A 20,565-nucleotide genomic window follows, 5' to 3' on the forward strand; every position below is an offset into this window, starting at 1 on the left:
TATTAATTACTTTAAGCTTCTCACACTCATTTACCCCTTAGATCCCCACTATTTCTGGTATGTTTTTTGTATCTTCTAATGTGAAGACAGATGTAAAATATTTGTTTAACGTATCTGCCATTTCCTTATTTCCCATTATAATTTCTCCTGTCTCTGCCTCTAAGGGTCCCATGTTTACTTTCGCTACTCTCTTCCATTTTACATACTTGTAGAAGCTCTTAGAATCTGTTTTTATATTTCTTGCTAGTTTACTCTCATATTCTATTTTCTCCCTCTTTATCAATTTTTTGGTCATCCTTTGCTGGTTTCTAAAACTCTCCCAACCCTCAGGCTTACCACTCTTCCTTGCAACATTATAAGCCACTTCTTTTAATCTAATACTATCCTTAACTACTTTAGTTAGCTACTGATGGATCACTTTTCCCCTGGAGTTTTTTTTTCTCAATGGAATGTATATTCGTTGAGAATTATGAAACATTTCTTTAAATGTTTGCCATTGCTTATCTACTGTCATACCTTTTAATCTAATTTCTCAATCTACCTCAGCCAACTCATTCCTCATACCTATGTAATTGGCTTTATTTAAGTTTAAGACTGTAGTTTTGGACTTACGTTCATCACTCTCGAACTCAATGTGAAATTCCATCATATTATGATCACTCTTCCCCAGAGAATCCTTTACTACAAGATTACTAATTAACCGTGTCTCATTACACAAGACAAGATCTAAAATAGTCTCTATCCTGGTTCCACGATGATTGTTCTAGGAAACTGTCTCGAATGCATTCCATGAACTTGTCCTCCAAACTACCTTTGCCAATTTGATTTGTTCACTATATATGAAGATTAAAGTCCCCCACGATTATTGCAGTCTCTCCTGTGATTACACTGCCCATCCATTATATAACTAGCTTCCTAACATTACTGCAAATAAAGGTCAAAAATGCAACATCATTCCTTCTGTTCGCTAGATGGTATGTAGCCCATTAACCTTGGACAGGGATGATGTGATCAGGCTGTGTAAACAGAGGAATACTCTCTTTATATTGCAGAAAACCTATTTGAGAAGAAGTGGTCCTGTAATTTCCTGGGGCCTCGGCGTTCCTGGCAGGGTTCCCAAATGATTCAACGGTTAAGTGCACTGTGTGGCCTGGTACTGAACCATACAGACCAGGAGGGCCATAGATTTAATCCTTGGTCTCTGCTGAGTTAGTCAATTTCATCTGGGACAGAGGTAGGGGAGCTAAGATTGGCCTGAGGAGGAAAACCAGCCAGTGTCCTCACTCCAGCACGCTATTCAGTGATACTTGCTGGAAAGTGAGCATGGGTGGGCAACAAAGGAGGACAGGTTCAGGCCTAGGTGCAATGCTCCCCCTAATCAAATAGCCTGCCAACCCTCTCCGTCTAGGCTCACACATGAAGAATGGCCACTAGGGCAAGGCGTTGGGAGGGCTGCCAGTGTCCAAAGAATTGGACTCCAGTATGAGTTATTATTATTTAGGAGAGGAGAGGTAAGGGTAGAAAATTGTCAACTAAGGCGTAGCATTTAAGATCTCCCCAAAGTCTCAATGACGTCAAGTTCCTCCACTGTGATTAAAATGAGCAACCTTCTCCAAATGCACGGTCCCACACATGCACTTCATCTGACCGTGGGTTGCTATTTGTCCTGAATTCCTTCCACTCCACCATTTCTGGCCATTTTTACAGTCACTGCACCCCTGCTCTCTGGAATCCTGTCCAAAATCTCTTCACCTTGTTTCCTTGTTCTCTGCCATCAAAAGCCTCCTAAAAACCATTCACTTTGATCTTCGGCCTCTCCCCAACCTCTTCTCCCTTTTATCACATTACAGTTGACCTTTTCCTTGCCTTGTTAAGCACTCTGAGATGTGAGGAGCGCACCAGAAATGCACGTTGTTGTTGTAGTTATGAGACACAATGCATATTTTTCCATTGATGAATTTTGCATGTACGTCAGCTTGCATTTTTAGATTTCCATTTCCTAGGTTGGTACAATTTGCATCAAGGCATTTTTGAATTTGGGTTTGTCTTAACCAGTGTAATGTATAACAGGTGTCAACTGTGGCTTAGTGGTAGCCGCTCGCCTCTGCGTCAGAAGGTTGTGGGTTCAAATTCCACTCCAGTTTCGTGAGCACATAATCTACACTGAAACTCCAGCACAGCATGGAGGGAGAGCTGCACTGTTGGAGGTGCCGTCTTTCGGATGAGACGTTAAACCGAGGCCCTGTCTGCCCTCTCAGGTGGATGTAAAAGATCCCATGGCACTATTTCAAAGAAAAGCAAGGGAGTTCTCCCCGGTGTGTCCTGGCCAATAATTATCCCTCGACTAACATCACTAAAATAGATTATCTGGTCATTATCACATTGCTGTTTAAGGGAGCTTGCTGTATGCAAATTGACTGCCGTGTTTCCTACATTACACCAGTGACTACACTTCAAAAAGTACTTAATAGGATGTAAAGCGTTTTGGGATGTCATGAGGTCATGAAAAGTGCTACATAAATGCAAGTCTTTTTCTTTATAATGATTTAGTAACATGCAGCTATAAAGAACCAGCCACAAGGTTGGGCCCCACCACAATATGATAACTTTCAAATAAAACTTGTGTAAGCAAAAGCCATTCCAGTCCATGGGGAGTGGAATGGCTTACTTTGTGCTCACTACGTTTTACAAAATCTTCTTAATTAGAAGTGGGATATTATGGAGCTTCTGGTGCTGGGGAACCTGCCCCATTTACACTGAGGGCAGATTCTACAGCACTTCTGATAATAGACAAACAGTTGAGCATGTTCCCGATTGCACACACATGCACTTGTTTAAAATCATAAATTGCAACTTAATTTCTGATTGCCAATGGGTGAGGAAGATTCCGAACATACGAAATTGACTGGAAGAAAAAGACCAGCTGGTCCATCAAGCCTGCTCCACACTCATGATGGCCGGAGCATCATGACTAAACACTTCCTCCATTCCTTCCCGCCGCCCGCTGCCCACAGCTTGGTACAGGCCGGTAATGGAAAGTCATACTGCTGCCTAATGTAAATTCTGTGTCTGCCTTAAATATTCTCTCAGGTTCAATAGTGCTGGTCACTCTCATAAACGGTTCCTGCATCTTACGTTCAGAAATGTGCCCATTCTGCCCAATAGCTAATAATACAATCGTGTAACTCAAGACGTTGCAATAGAACCAGTTTGTGATCTGAACTGCATGTCATGGGGCTGATTTTTATTTGTGGCACAGGTCGGGCAGGCAGTGGGTGGGGCCTGCAAAATGACATCAGCCTCATCAATTTTTGTGATTGAGCCTCATTTAAATACAGGGGGCGAGCTGCCAGCGCTAATCGCGCTGCTTATAGGCAGCTCACTGTTTGGGAGAGCAGGAAACGCAGCAGGCCCACCAATTCTTAAAGCCAACCTGCAGCTCTGAAAGTGGTGGTGGCGTCTTCAGTGGCAGTGAGTAGCCAGCACGATTTTGAGGCAGCAGGCAGAACGACGATGGCCAGGGTACCCCGATTTTCAGATACTGCCATGGAGATGCTCATGAAAGAAGAGAGGACCAGGGAAGGAGGTCCTTCTTCCTTCAGATGGAAGATGAGTGTCCCAGGAAATTATCCAGCAGCAGTAGAGATGGGTGGCTGGGTGAGTCAATGCCAGAAGAATAGGTCCTGGGACCTGGCTGCAGTGCAGGAATAAATTTAATGACTTTACCAGGATTGCCAAGGTAAGATTCCTCTTCATATCTCTCTTACTCCCTACAAAGCCCTACAGCACCAGACTTTAGCCCTAGCACTAGCAATCTTTCCCTCCCCATCTTCACAAGCCTCTCCTTCAATGACAGACTTTACTACACCTCCTTCTCTCACACACTCAACATCTGCTACTGCCCTCACCACTTCCCCCTCTTGCCCACACCTCCTGCTCTTTCCTCTCAGCATGCACACTATGCTAAGCTGCCTCACAACCCTTCAACAGGACACACGCTAACCCACTCCCACTCTTTTTGCAGGAGAATCTGGCATACAAACGGAGGGAGACCTCAAGCTCAGGAGGAGATGCTGCCACTTTGTAAACTTTGACTCTAATGGAGGACGCTGCCATTGACATCATTGGCAGAGGGAGGACATGCAGCATTAGAGATGATGAAGCTGGAGACTGCACAAAGCATGATAACCTGGGGCTGCACTGCACTGCCGCTCATCTGCTACTTCTAACCCATGCCATTACATGGTAACTCTTGTCCCTCTTTCTAGGTCCTTCAGATGGTTCAAACTTTGCAGCCGCACAGACCGAGGTGGACAGCCCTCCCAAAGATGCAACGTCTCTCGCTTTAACCCTTCCAAGCACCAGCACAGAAATTGGCACCCCGAGTGCTGTGGATAGTTAGAGGGGTCTGCACAACGTAATTCACAGAGCACAAGTGAGCAGGAGCACACGCAAACGGAAAGGTTGGCCCAGGAAAGGCCTTGCTGGAGGGCAAGCCTGGGTCCTGGCTCGACTAAAGGGGACACAGATGCAGACTTTAGGGGCCCACTCTTTAAAAGAAAAATGCTTTCTGTGTACCAGCATTGCTGAATGTATTGGACTGTCAGCCAGGGAGCTACTGCACCATGTCGGAGAGTGAGGAATCCACTACCAACTTGTGTGGGGTTCTGGAGCATGGCACCAACACTCTGCAATGAACCATGGAACGTGTGGTCACATCAATGGACGCCGCAACTGGGAATGTTTCTAAACTTATATTTCATGCTCACTAAAGCTAAGAATGTTGGGGGAAGGAACACTTTTCTACTTTTATCGCTCAGTATCAGCATCAAGCACCCCCAGCTCTGGGACAGCACAGGTTGAACACGGAGTAAAGCTCTCTACACTGCCACACCAATATGCTTTAATCCAGTGTCAGTAAAAGAACCCCATCCTTTTGCCATGTCGGAGTGAAATTATCAATTGAATGCTAACTTGTATGGAATGGTGGGAAGCTTTATGCTGTGGAACTACATCTGCTATGAAATGGATTGAAACTGCCCAAGCCCAATTCCACTTGGTATCCTTACAGGCAGGAGACGTAGGGAAGGTGTTTCCACTTGTGGAGGAAGACCAAAACTAGGGACCATAAATATAAGATAGTCACTAATAAATCCAATAGGGAATTCAGGAGAAACTTCTTTACCCAGAGAGTGGTTAGAATTTGGAACCTGGAGTAGTTGAGGTGACCGGCAGAGATGCCTTTTAGGGGAAGGTAGTTAACCAATGAGGGAGAAAGGAATAGAAGGTTATGCTGATAGGGTTGGATGAAGAGGGGTGGGAGGAGGCTCACGTGCAGCATAAATACTGGCATCGACCAGTTGGGCCAAATGGTCTGTTCCTGTGCCTTACATTCTATGTAAGGAGAAAAAAAGAGACACTTTTTGAATTCAAACACGCTTCTCAAAAATCTGACTGATGGAGGAACACTGAGTGAAAACTTTGCCTCAGCATCACCAAAGCTGGAAGTGAAAATGATAGGGGCATCCTGATGGTTATGGAATTTCTAGAATCCTGGCCACAACTGCTTGCTCATGTATAAAATTGGGACGATTATGAAAAATGAAATCATTTCTTCAACAGGATAGAATTAATTCTGTGAGCAGGCTAGCAGTTTATGATTCAGAGCCCTCTAAGCACTGAAAGAGTTCTTCCAGGATCAAAGCATGACTCAAAACATTTTTGCCTCAATTTTTTTTTCTCTCAAAAGTTTTTATAGCAACCCGACATTGTTTATCCTACAGGGAGCAGCGGTATGTGGTTCACAGATAAACGGAAACTGGTACCTCCAGTTGTGAAACTCAGTCTTTGTCAGAGCACTGGCTGAAACTTTTCGTTACACATATTTTAAAAATAGCTCATTGCAGGAAACTGTCAATCTTCAGGATCATTATCTTTTGCCCCAGGTACACAGCCAGAATCAGGTCAGGTTAACACCCTAAGGAAAAGCAATAGGTTCAGAGTCAACTGCAGTCAGGGAGCAGTCTTAGGATCCCAAGCTCCACTTGTACAGCACTCATAATTCCCAGGGCCGTTTGTAGATTTTAACCTTACCCTCGGGGTTGGCCCTTAGCACTTGCTGCACACTTTTTCTAGACTTACATTCACAATGTGCCTGGTTGTGGGATGTTGACCAGACTGGGATTCAGTGCTGTTTTCTCTCTCTTTTATTTGCTCTCCAGCAAAGGAAACTAAGGAAATGTCATTAAGAGGCAGGGTTATTCCAGTCTCCATACATCAGGTGAAAGGGCCTTATCACAAAAGAACTGTTTAATAGAACTAATGCTCCTACAAGATTTTTTCCTCTCTTCCTGTGGACAGGTACCTGGCATCTGCCTGCTGTGGCACGATTGAAATCAGGAGTTCATTTTCTGGGGAAATCACAGGTCCCATCTCTCTGTCCTGCAGTGTGTTGCAGTGTTCCTGAGGGTGGTCCTTGAGCAAGATATTGGTTGGAATTGTAGTCTTCTACAAAAGGTAAGTTGGTAGCACTAGTTTAAAATAAATGAGTTAATGCCTGCCTTAAAATAAGACTGGCAGGAATTTGGTACGAGCGTCTTAAGCACTTGCACCTAAAGATTGACCGTCGCAAAATTGCCCCATAATGAACTTCAAGATCACAAGCCGATGCTTTTCTGTTTTATCAAACTGTTAGTAATTCAGAGCTAAAGCATACATCTGCTGCACTACGCGACGAGTAAGTTAGAACAGTCTCGTTACTATGTTATTATCGTATAGATAATCCTCAAGGTTGCCCCTGAAAATCATTTCCATTATTTTACATACAAAGACTAATGAGTCCATCCAGAAAATGGGCACAACGATGTTCAATTTCTACCCCGTTAACTAAAAAACAATGAAAATAGAATCAGTCCACAAAGCTAAAATACCCCTTTTTACAATATATTTCTTACACAGTTTGTAATGCAATGTCATATGAATTTACAATCTACCCACGGAAGTTCAAATCTCCATCCAGAACCAAAAGTGTGATAGAATCCTTTAGTACTTACGCAGTCTAATCAGAGTTGTTTAATCAACCTAAATTAAAGACGCAATAGTAAGGAATATTGCATATCATGGTAATGAGCAGGTGCTCCCATGACATCCAGGTCTCACATGTCTGTAAATGGTCGACCATGTGTAATTCAATTCAGAGTGAAAACAAAGCTTTTAACATCTGACTAATTTCCAGTTCAATCAAACTTGCCTAGGTCCCACATCTCACCTCCTAGGCACCATTTTGAAATTTGGTAAAGGAAAATGGCATCCATTTTAACTTTAGATGTTTAAAACACCAAATTAAATAAAAGACTGAAATTCCCCTACTTCATCACAAGGATTTCTGTTGGCTCAGTGGGAAATAATATGCATCTTTTCTAATGCTTGAAATTATCACAGATTTTCTACTGAATAGTCTTGATTTAAAGTTAGGCTAATGTACTGCATCTGGATATCTGACAAAGGGGGAAGAGAATGATTTATGTTGGCTATAGCTTTATGAAGTTGCACTTATTAGGGACTAATTACTAATTGAAAATCATGTGGCACTAAAGAATTCAATCAAAAGCACTGAAATCAAAGGTTAGCCAGTGATTGCATGTGGGATGTTGTTGTGGCATTTACAGAGTAAATGAAAATGTTTCAATTTAAGGAATAAGGAAAAGAGTTTACTCTCAATTGTTCATCTGTTTTACCCTATGTGCATTTTACATCAATTAATTTGCATTTTAGAAGCTTAGTCAAGTATAACATTTTATTGTTTTAAAAGACTGTTAATATGTTTTTGTGGTACCAGATTAGGGGGAGTTAGTTTGAAGAGTCACAGAGTGCCCAGCCTGCCGTTAGCATAATCTTGAATATAGCAGCAGTCAACGAGATGTCCTTCTTAAAGTACTATTCTTTGGTCTTGTATTCCTGCCTCAGACCTCCAGAGCTGTATGGATGCAAGTTCTAAACGGTCACTTGGTGCACTGGCATCAAAGTTCTCCATGAAACTAAGAGGAGGGTTTCAGGGCAGCTTAACATCAAAGTTGTTTATTCAACAAAATAATCTTCTTACAACTAATTCTATGTTACGACCAAGGCAGCTGGAGTTTTAGCTACGCTAACATTTATCTTTGAGTAATTGCATATTCTTCATAGTATTAAGAAATACTCAGACACCTCAATATGAACTAGAATCAACCTAAGCTCGAGAGAATACAAGCAGAAGTCCACACAAGATTCCATACCCTGCCTGCTCCTTTTCTACCACTTCTACTTTTGTTTTTTCAACTGAACACCCTTCCCTTGCAGGAGCAACTTTTGGTGAGGATATTGCAAAATGGCTGAAATACAGAATATTCCAATTGATGCTCAACATAACACTGATGTTATAGCATTCCCAACTGTTGCAGAAATAGAGTACAAATGTAACATTAATCTTGTAACATTCTAAAACAATGAGCCAAATGTCAAAGCCTTGGGGTAGATTTTCATGTGACTGCTTCCAATGGAAGTGATTGAAAGCCCAATATAATTGGCGAGCTACCAATGCTAAATGAGGGCTGATAGGCAGCTCTCTGATCGGAGGGGTGGGAAATCTGGCAGCTCCTCTGTGGAGCTGATCTGTTAAGTAAAGGCGGGGTGGGAGGGGAGGTGATCTCGGGGGAGAGCCGTGGAGGGTCGATCATCGGGGGAGGGGTCAATTTTTGTGGGCCCAGAAGAAGCATTAATGATTAATTAATAATTATTTCTAATAGTTTTTTTGAGTGGCCTCCAGTGGTCCCCTAAATGCCAAGTCCCAATAAGTGGAATGTGCACTGTTCCACCCATTGTTACTTCAAACCTCTATCGCAGTCCCACTGATGCTTTGAGACACTGATTTGCATGAGTTAATGAGGCATCTGCGTGTTTCTGGCGGGTGCCTGGGCCGCTCATTTCAAGGCCCCCGTCAAAGTGGCAGTGGCCAGAACGGCAGAGGGGAACGGGACAGTAAGTGCTATGCTGTGATTTTCAGCGCACTACTTCCCCATTCCCATCAGGCGGTGAAGATGAAATGTGTCTCTTCATATTACTCAAAGTAGAGCCTAATTCATAATCTTTGACCTCCAATCCTGTCGATTTGGCACAAGGCACTTGAGACACTCCTGCTGGTGGCTATGGTTCTGCTGGTCGTCAATGCGGGTATGTAAAATATAAAGTAGGAAAAACACAATTAAAGCACAAAAAAAATGAAGGTTAAAAAAACAGCAGAACGCTAGGCTCATACTTAAGGGAATGTCCACATGGGCAGGGTATTGCAGGACTACTACTATCTATGGAACCATAGCCTACCTTCAGAATAGGAAAGAAAATATTAGAAAAAATATCCTTGTTCATTCAATACTTCATAAGAACTTTTTTCTTTAAAGACCCACGTTGCAATTGGTGGCGTTCTAAGTGTTAGATCCCACTTAAAAGCTCAAACCTTTTTGTTAGCAGCCTGATGATCATGGGACTGAAATGCAAATGGTCTACTTTCTTCTCTCGAGAAAGCAGTGATTCATGGGGAAATTTGGTTCCACGGAGTCAGGTTTTCCCCTCAAGTGGTCATTCTTTAAATATGAGCCTAGATGGTGAATATTTTTGCAGCAGTTCAACTACACGTGGCATCACCATCACCAAGCTTGATCCATCCTCCTCTACCATCGTTACAGTTGCACTGTCCATCGGGGGTCACCGGGAGTGGAAACCCTGGCTGTTTTTTCCTTTCGGTAGTCCGGGGATACTGAGTAGTGTCTCCAATTCCACGCAGGTTGTGGTCAGCACAGACCCAGGGATTGAACCTGGGACATGCCTGCTCTGTAAAACTCAAGACCTCAGCAAACCTACAGTTATTCATTCATCTATTAGAGGATCCATGCAAATAACCTCATCATTTACATCAAATTTCCATTTCGCTTAAACAAGCACTATCTGTGTGTCTGGAATAGCAAAACCGCTATTTCTCATTTTTGCCATGAGCATGTCAGATAAAAGCAATACAGTAATGCTTTTGTAATGGAATGGTGTATGTCAATGTAAATGAGATAGTGGCTGAGTATCAAAGGGTCCCCTCCCTAGCCTGGAAACACTAAGGCCAATTGTAGTTCCAGCATTCACTATCCTGACTGAGTGACCCACTTTGTATTGTATAGAATGTATTAGAAGATACTGTGTTTTGAATTGTAAAGATAAGATCATAGTGTGTACCATCTGCATTGTATTGGTTCAAACTCTATTGCTTGAAATTGTGTCTTTTTACATTGAACTGTGTGTATCTTAAAATTTTATGAACTAAAGTATATTTTGAAATAAAAAAAAGAGACTTTGGTGGTGAAATTGGACCCCGTTTTCTGGGTGGAAAATAGGAGCACAGAGGTCCAATTTAGGGGGCCAACCTCTGGCACCTGAACAGCGGCGAAAACACGTCTGACGCCATATTGGTTTGTGCACTGTAGTGGTGATACTGGCAACCTCCTAAGACAGACGTTAGCCCTCTTGAATATGCTAATAAGCGGCCTAACACCAGTTTTAGGACCCATCTCGGAAATTTGTTTGAGTGGAACAGGGGGTCGGGGCTGCTGTGCTCAGGATTACCTGGTCTACATGCAGCTTAACCTGCGTCCTTAAAGGGACCACTGGAGGCTGCCTCCAAAAAGGTAATGTTTTAAAAATGTGCTATGGATTTTTATAAGATGGCACCTTTTGTGGTCACTTTTTCTGTTCTTTCCGATGAGTCGTTAAACCGAGGCCCCATCTGTCCCCTCAGGTGGAAGTAAAAGATCCTGTGGTACTATTTGAAAAAGAGCAGGGGAGTTCTCCCTCGTGTCCTGGCCAATCTTTATCCCATAACCAACATCATTAAAACAGATTATCTGGTCATTATCTTGTTGCTGGTGGTGGGAGCTTGCTGTGTGCAAATTGTCTGCCGCGTTTCCTACTTTACAACATTGACTACACTTCAAAAGTACTTTGTTGGCTGTAAAGCACTTTGCGACGTCCTGAGATCATGAAAGGTGCTATATAAATGCAAAGTCCTTCTTTCTTTTCTGTTACCAGCCCACAAATTACCTGATTTATTGAATTCACTTTCATAACTTGCTGGGATGCTAGTCCATCTACATCTGTATATGCAGAGCTTCCTTCCTCGGTGTAGGTTCTTTTCATCTGAGAATGCTCTTCAGTTTCCTGCAAAATATACTAATTCCTGTTCAAACCTATTCCATAACCACTCGTTGAAGTCAATTATCCTGCTCGTTCTTTCCATGCCTCAGGTGACAGTGGAAGCAACCCAGATAGCACCTTCACTTTAAATATACCTGCCAAACTTTAAAAGCACTTTTGCATTACAGGAATGCAGTTGGCTGCAGACACACAGCTCTCCTGCCGTTGCCGACAGTCCTAAGTATAAACAGTGGCAGCTGCAGGGGAACCAACGGCAGGGTAGAGCTGTCAGGTTAAGGCTGCTTGTTCCAGCAGAGTAAATGCAAGGAACCAGCTGCACGTATTTGCCCTCTAGGGTAATTTTAACATTTGCCGATAGTGTGAAGTGGGCACCATCGGATCGGCCGCTCGTTATGCGCCTCTCTCGATTAATGCAAAGGAAAATCAGGAGAGATGTATAATGGGGGGCCAATTCGATGTCGCCTGTTTTACACTATCGCCAAAAGTTTAAATTACCCCCAGACTCCAGATTGCACAGTGGAACCATGGACCTATGAAGACCGGAACCAGGCTCCAAATGTAAAATGGAAAAGCGGTGCAAATAAGTTACTCCAAAAAGTTACAACAAAAATTAAGTATAAATGGGCATTTATATATCTTCCTTAGTTTTTCATACTTTCTGTCCACATTATCATTTGATCTCAAGAGTCACATTTCCATATAACTAATTGCAATTGGATAGCCTTCGTGTACATGGCCAGGGAATGTATTCTCCTAAATGTGTCCACTAGGTGGCATGTATTCTGTCGTTGTATTCTGCTCTGGTCAGGTTTTCTGATTTCCTATCTGCCAGAAAGAGCAGCTGGAGAGCCACTTTCAACCGTGCCAGAAACCAGCAGGGAAGCAGGGTGTAGGCAGCAGGTTTAAAATAGTACACGCTCCGTCCACATGCAGCTGCACAGGCGTCAGAGTATCTGTGGGCGTTTCCACTCTCCTGTGGAAAATTTGGAATTAAAAATGACCCATGCTGATTAATTTTAGAACAAGTTTCACGGTTGATAGATTTTTAATTTTTAAAAAATTGAGTCAGTGGTTGCGATTCAGATATTCAGGGTCACATGGGCAGAAGGCACATATATTAATAAGCTGAAATTAGTTCTTAAAACAATACATAATATAAATTATAGACTGAGTTTACTGAAAACTTGCCAGAACAATAAATTAGTGCACCGGGTCAGCCCTTGAATTTACCAGGACAACTTTATTACTAAAATTTGTAATTTTTCAATTTTATCTGTGGTCTGTAAACAAAAATAAATAGACTCCAAAACTGGTTTGACAGAAGAACACTACCTGCTGTAATTTTTAAAAATCACAAAATAATCTCAAGTGATTAGTCTACTGGGTCTCAGTTGCTGTGAAATCTGTGGAGCATGAGCCAAATGTTCAGACGGTTCTTCAATTAGCACAAACCCTAGACCAACATTCACAGACACACACACACACACTCTCACATTAAATTTCACTAGAATAAATTTCTGCCAGCACACTCCTGGCATATAACCTTGACGGTATGCAAATTGCATACGTGCAGCCCATGACTTTCCATTAATTAGGAGTAAATGCAAGGAACCAACTTCATGTATTTGAACTCTTGGTCTCCAGAATACACAGCGGAACCATGGACCTAGGAAGACCGGAACCTGCCTCCAAATGTAAAAGGAAAGACTGGTGCACATAAATTACTCCAAATAAAAAGAGTACACAACATATAAATGAACAAATAGTAATTAAAACTATATATGCCTGTGTGTGTGTGTGTGTGCGCGCGCGCGCGCGTACCTTGTATAGGTGGATCTCACTGTATCTTAATTTTAAGTTAGAGAATTATGTAATTCTTAATTTGTCCACACTTTTCTCTTCATACGATTCCCTCAGTCAGGAAGGTGGGATGGTCCAGCCTATGAATATTTCCAGTTATCAGTAGAGGAGGGGGGAGTTCTTAGCTAGTCTCCTTTATGTCCCATAGTTGACCTGACCAGTAATGGCAATATTCTTCCTGAAGGTGAGGCCAGAGTACAAAGGCTAGATGAGACTGGGGACGTAAACTTAAGCTTCCTAGTTGTGAGACCATCATTCTGATGTAGTGGATACCAGAATTTTTTGAACAGATCAATGCTACTAACTCCATCCAATATTTCAATGGTAGGCTCATTTGATTTTTTTTTGGCAGGATTCCCACTTCTGTCGGGAGGGATTGTTGGAGACTGGAGATAAAATTGCATTGTTGCTGAGGTAGTGGTCTCCCTGAATCTGACCTAAACAACTTCCAGCATAAAAGCGGCTCTTCTAACTGTGAAGAAAAATGACAGTTGTAGGGTCTTTTGTCACTGTCAAATTTAATGGGAGGAGGAGAATTCGTACAAAAAGAAATGACTAGCACATTGGAAGAAAAAGTTATATTACATTAGAACAGAGTTCTCCAGAAACCTTCAGGGTTTTTACTGAGTTATTTAAAATTCTGTAATCTCCTCTAGTGTTACAATCCTCCCCCACCCCGAATTCTCTGTGCCTCTGAATCAGAGCTCATTACATCCCTCCTCCTTTCATCCCACTACTGGCGGCTGTGCTTTCAGCTGCTTGGGCCCCACGCTCCAGAATTTGCTCCCTAAACCCCTCGACCTCTCTACTTCCCTCTCCTCCTTAAAACCCATCTCTTTGACCATGTGATTGGATACCATTCCTAGTATCTCTTTGGATTTGGTGTCATTTTATTTTCCTTACACCTCTGTGAAACACCTTGGGACATTTGTCTATATTAAAAGGTGCTATATAAATGCAACTGTTGTTGCTGTTCTTCTTCTTCTTGACTCATAATACTTGGGCACAAAGAAAGGTTGCCCACGTCAGTAAGTAAGTGAGCTGGCAAGCTTCCAAATTAGCAACAACATATAATCAGATTTGAGTTTTTATGATTTTCTTTTCTACCTTCCTTTCCTGATTATTTTGCTGTTAACTTACATGCACAGCCCTGGTGAATTTTATGCTTTTGTTGCAGGAGTAAACTGACACTGCAGTCGTCATGTTTTCAGCAAAGATCTGGCAGCAACAGAATGCACCAGTTCCTCTGGAATCGTTATCTCTATTCTGACAGATCCTTCTGAAAGGACAGTCAGAGCACACTTCCGCCCTCTTTCAATTCCATTACAGAAGTTAGAGCTGACACAAAGTGAATGGAGTGTGGCCAAGTTTGTTACAGGCACATGTCCACGAACCCCCCTCCCCCACTCCTCAGCCAATAGTGCAGGTAATGAGGATAATGCATATGAGACCCAGGGAAGCAGATGTACATACCAAATGAATTTGCAAGCACAGGAACCCTAGTATGCAGAGTGATGCTCTGTGTTTAGGAATAAACTGCTCAGCAACAATATGTTACATTTAACAAACTGGCTGCCAAGCAATATTCAACTACCACACTTAAAGAAAAAAAATTATATGCTGCTATAAAATTATTAAACATTACAGATAAATTAACTACAGAATTGGTGATTTTTTTTAGTAATCTGTTGAAATAATGCTCACCATTTCCTATAGGGTTACTGTCACTTTAAACCAGGATAAAGTGCTTCAGGCAGTGTCACAATAAACTCTGTTGCTTAGCAATTGCAATTTATTACATTATAAATATATTTGCTGTGCTGGGACTTAATTGAACCTAGTTATTTTCCTAGTACTTTTCCCTCACTTAGGGGAAAGTACTGTAGTGCCCATTAAACTCATGACTATTTATGAAAAATCCGTAACAGCAATTTTTGTGGACTTATTAAGCCACAAAAATGCTAAGTGGATGTAATTAAGGCTTGTTTCAGTATGTTTCAATGTGACATATGGTGAAAGCCAACAATGGAAAAGTACGATTCAGGAAGGCAAGGTGAATCCACTGCGTGAAAGGTAAGGCATTATAACTGCCTGCTACACTAAGTTCACTGAGGGTTCTCGGCAGCCTATCAAAGGGTTGACATACAGGGGCCGAAAATCTGGAAGTCTGACATCCCAGTGTAAGAGCTGTGATGTCGTTTCTGGTGACATTTGCTCCTGACTCTGCTAGAGAATGAGGTACCTAGAGGGGACACCCTATTTAATACTGCTGCCTGACATCGGTGCCATTAGAGGTGCATCTCAGGCACCCACCTGACAGGGCAGGCCAGTACTTCCAGTAGAGATTGGTTGCTCATGTGTGGGGGCGGGGCGGCCCTGCCCTGCCCCCAGAACATCCTACAATGGTGCACGCTGGGCAATGTTGGACATTGGCCTACTTTGTAAGGGGGCCACAGAAATAACATGGGCAAAAAAGATTTTTCTTCGGGGGTCCAGGGCACGACTGAGGCTTCCACCAGCTGGTAGGTCATTGTGCCTCCTCTAAGTCGGCATACTAGCTTTTCCTCCAGGCCAGTGAGAAGGAAACTCATGGTCAAGGAAGGCCCCGCCCACAGCCATGTTCCTTGTGGTGGGGGGCCATGTTTGTGATGGATGGAAGCTGGGAGTGTGCTGGAAGGGCTGTGGATTTTCAGCCCCATAATAGGCTCTTGCTACACTTTGAATCTGTCAGAAAATGATCGTGTTGCAGATGTGTCAGCAGATTCTGGCACTGAAAATCTATAAGCCATGATCCCGGCATAACCTCCAGGGATTACAACAGGCAGTGACTTCTAGTGCTGACCCTGCCATAGTTTGTGGACTCAATGGGAAAGCACCTAATTTACATGTGGTTGGCACCTGGAGCCTCCTATGGAGCCCACTTATACCCAACTGAAGGCCAGTACACCTCATCTCACACAGCACGCTGGCCTCTAGTCCTACACCAGATCCCAGCTGAGCCGCCAGTGTGGAGGAGTCCACCAGCAGCATGCTCAGTACACTGGAGGGGCATTTAACAGTACTGCAGTCCACCAGGGAGCATGTAGTAGCTCTACCGACTCCTGCAGCAGATGCCCTTGCAACAGAGGCCCTAAGGGCAGATTTTGCATCCTCTATGGAAGCTCAGACTGCTGTCATGAGTTCTTCCTTTTTTTCATACCTTTGCTTTCTCTCAGCCTCTGAATTCCTGGAGCCCATGTTAAATGTTTGCTGCTAGTTTATTCCACATTTCTATTTTTGAGCCTACTCCTTTACTATGTGCTTTGATTTCCCAATAACCAAATCCTTTCTTGTATTTCTGTTCTTCCCTGCCAATTTGCCCCATTATGGGGTTAGTCCAATTACAGACCGCAACGAGGCTGGGATAGCCCTGCTTTGGCTCTAGTAGCATTCCCTAACTTTCACTGTGAGAATGAATGCATTCATGAAGGCAAATTCAGTTGGAGTCCTGCAGAAATTTTTAATTCCGCATCTGGAATTTAGGGTCAAAACTCTACAAAATACAGGAATTCCTATAGTGATGGGAACACTACAGATTGTTTACAGTTTTTAAATTACTAGGTTTGCAAGAAAATTATTTGATGGTGTATGTATGTTTCCTACATTACATCAGTGACTACACTTCAAAAGTACTTCATTAACTGTAAAGAACTTTGGACGTCCTGAGGTCGTGAAAGACGCTATATAAATGCAAGTCTTTCTTTCTTTCTGATATATAATCTACATAATTTAAGGACTCTGCTCAACCCAACTGCTTCAGTGCCTATGTGCAAAACAAAGCATGCAATCATAACACAAGCTGCAGGAAAGGAAAAGTACCAGCAAAATTACTAGGCTTTCTGTAACAAAAGCACAAGAATGAGATTCAGCTGATACGGCTGTACCACGGACCCTAGGGGGGACATTAGCATCTATTCAAAAAACCACATGGACCCAAACACAACACAGACTCAGCGACAATAAATTTATAGTGCCAATTTTCTGGTCTGTGAGATTTGGGTGTGCAGGGACTGGGAAATACTGCATTCTGTAATCTCACCCAGTTCCTCGTGGAACCCTCCCACCCCCCCCCCCCCCACCCCTCCTCGCAATTTTACAATCAGGCTTTACCCCCCATGTAATACATGGAAATAAGGGGCTTTTGGCATTACCAAGTATCACCTTGCATTACTGCCATCTATTCGCACCAGGCATTAAAGGTAAACTGCATGTGTAAAGCAGCTGTGAAAGAGACACAGGTTATTTCATTTAGATTTGTTTTTTGTTGTAAGTTTGTTTTTTGTTGGATTTTTACTGTTTTTAGATGAGACCAGTGGAAATTTTAATATTATTGAGAAGTAGACAAATGATTGTTTCTAACGTCACAGATAAACTAGCTGTATTTCCAAGAGTTCGACAGAATAGGATGATCTTTAAAGGAGAGGGGATCTATAAAGTGTCTCCCACGATACCAACTTTCACACCAGCTCAGTGAGCACCAGGGTACCCAAGTCCTGCCACAAAGTCCAATGCCATTTAACAAATCAATGTGAAATTAATGCTGGGGGTTGCTTTGAAAGTGCCCCAGTGGCAGTATTTCATGTTGCAAGTAGCACAAGATGAAAAAAGGCATTTGCTGGCAGCTTTTTCTGCAGAAGCAGAAAGAACCTCTCCAAAGTGATAATAAAGAAACCCCAACTTATTAACTTACAGTGCGCAGCAATTGTTTTTTGCCCAGTGACTTTGTATTTTTTAAGCGTACTACTTAACCTTCAGTGCCACCAGTAACTGTGGTGCAGATGGTTGAATCTGCCAACAGGTGTTCATGAACCAGGCAGTGCACCTCAGTCACAGTGTCCCTGCTGAGTCTGAGCCTCTTTATCCACTGATCTTGTCACACTCAGGTAACTATCTCTAAGCTAAGTTTCCGACCACTGGCCAGTAACACTGCCCACCTCTATCCCTGCCTCAGCCCATCTATTCTCTGCAGCTGAAAAATCCTCTTTACAGCTCACTTCAGCCAATGCACGCAAACCTGGCCCTTCCTTTGTATCACTCCCTTTCAGGATGGGAATGTAGACCACACATTTTGTTAATATAACCTATGTGCAAAAATGTATTTGTTTCTTACCAAGCCTTTAAAAAGCACTTTCTTCCTTTTCTATCATAATTTTCCTTACACCCATGTTAAACTGTGAGTAAAACTTAGACTAGTGATAATGATGGAAGAAAATACTAATACCGCTTTAGCTCACCAGTTTAGTCACATTGTGATATCTTATCTTGTCCATGAGACACACCTCCTGTTCCCTTGACCCCATTCCCCCTTAACTGCTGACTACCCAACTTCCCATCCTGGTCCCCATGATAGCTGACGTTGTAAATGGTTCACTCTCTTTAGGCACTGTTACCACTCTTAAACTCTTCAATGCCTCTGTACTTGTGCAACATCCACTGCAATTGCCTTCAGCTAAACTTTGGGAAGACAGAAGACATAGTCTTCAGCTCCCACCATAAATTCTGTACCTTTACCAATGATTCCATCTCCTTCCTGGCCATTGCTCCAGGCTGAACAAGACTGTTTGCAACTTTGGCATCCTATTTGACCCTAAGCTAAGTTCCCGACCTCACATCCTTTCCAGCACAAAGATTGCCTACTGTAACACTGTCCACCTTTATCTCTGCCTCAGCCCATCTGCCACTGAAACCCTCATCCATGCCTTATCACCTCCACTGTGCGATTTCAATGCTTTCTTGGCTGGCCTCCCATCCTTTACCCTCTGTAAACTTCACTTCATCCAAAACCCTGCTGCCCATATCCTATCCTGCACCAAGTCCCACTCTCATCACTTCTGTCCTCCCTAACCTACATTGCCTCCCGTTACCCCAAAGATTGAAATTTAAAATTTTCATCCTCACATTTAAATCCATTCCTGACTTCATTCCTCACCATCTCTTTTACCTCTTCCAGCCCAGTGACCCTTCCTTCCCAAACTCTCTGTTCCTCTGACTCTGGCTTCTTGTGAATCCCCCGCCCCCTTCACTCCACCATCGGCGGCTGTGCCTTAAATTGCCTTGGCCCCAAGCTCTGAAATTCCGTCCCTTAACCTCTCCACCTCCCCAACTCCCTCTTCTCATTTAAGACCTTCCTTAAAACCCACTTCTTTGATCAAGCTAATATCTCCTTCTTTGGCTCAGCATCGGTTTGTTTGATAATGCCCCTGTGAAGTTCCTTGGGATGTTTTTATATGTTAAAGGTGCTATCTAAATGCACCAACTTGTTATATATTTTATGTGCTGTGTGTTTTGTTTAAAGAAAAATTATTTTGCCAAACTGTTGTTATAAACCTTTCCAGTTTAGTGAAAGAATCTTTGCACAGAACAAAATATGCCTCATCCACTTTTTTCTTGCTCCAATTAACATCCAGAAGCAATTATATCCCATAACATTCAAAGCAAAGACCATTGTATAGGTGCATTTCTACAATGACTGGTCGGAAAAAAAGGTATCTTACATATGGCACCTTATCAAGTTTCTTAGAAATGTCCTAAAGTGCTTCACATACAATTATGTACTTTGAAAAGCCGTCACTGTTGCTGTGTAAGTGAATGTAACAAACATTTTGCGCACCGCAAAATCCTACAAACAAGAATGATTTGATTGACCAGCTAATCTATTTTAGGTGGTGTTAGTTGAGAAAGGCATGCTGGCCAAGTCACTGACAGAGCTCCCTGCTCTTCGAAAACTGTCAGGGATCTTAAAGATCCACTTGAATAACCAGAACAGGCAGGTGGTGACTCAGTTTAACATTTCATCCAAAGGAAAGCATCCCTGACAGTGCTGCACGGGAGTGTTAGCCTAGACCATATGCTCAAGACGTGGAGTGTGGCTTACAATCACTGCCTACAAGGCGAGTGCGCTACCAATTAAGCCAAGCTTGGCACAATCAGCCAAGTTGACCTGTTGTCAAGCAGCAAAAATGAATTTACATTAGTGCATAAGACAGACCCCCAGGTTCATCAGTCATAACAATTTGCATGGGAGTGTGACTTATGTTCTGTGTTGTATGGAGTCTTTACTGCTATGGTGTCAGCTACATTTAACTCCCTCCATCACAGCAAGGAAACCTATGATGGATAGGTTGATTCCTGTCACTTTTTAAATGACACAGGGTCACTTAACCCCATAATAATTCAAACTGGGCAAAATTCAGATATTCATAATAAATCTTGTTTTTTTGAATTCTTTAATGACACAGTTTCTCATAAATCAGCTACAATCTCTTACCTCAGGTAAGTCTCCCCTCAGTGCTTCTTGCATTATTACATTTTTTATTAAACAGTTGGAAATCAATTAAAATGAAACTCACAAATTAAATGTTATTCCTCAATGTCTAGCACTTAATTAGGGGCTTAATTCAAATCAACAGTCAGTTACAATATGAAGGTGTGTTCTAT

The sequence above is a fragment of the Heptranchias perlo genome, chromosome 32 (assembly GCF_035084215.1).
Source record: "Heptranchias perlo isolate sHepPer1 chromosome 32, sHepPer1.hap1, whole genome shotgun sequence".
NCBI lineage: Eukaryota > Metazoa > Chordata > Chondrichthyes > Hexanchiformes > Hexanchidae > Heptranchias > Heptranchias perlo.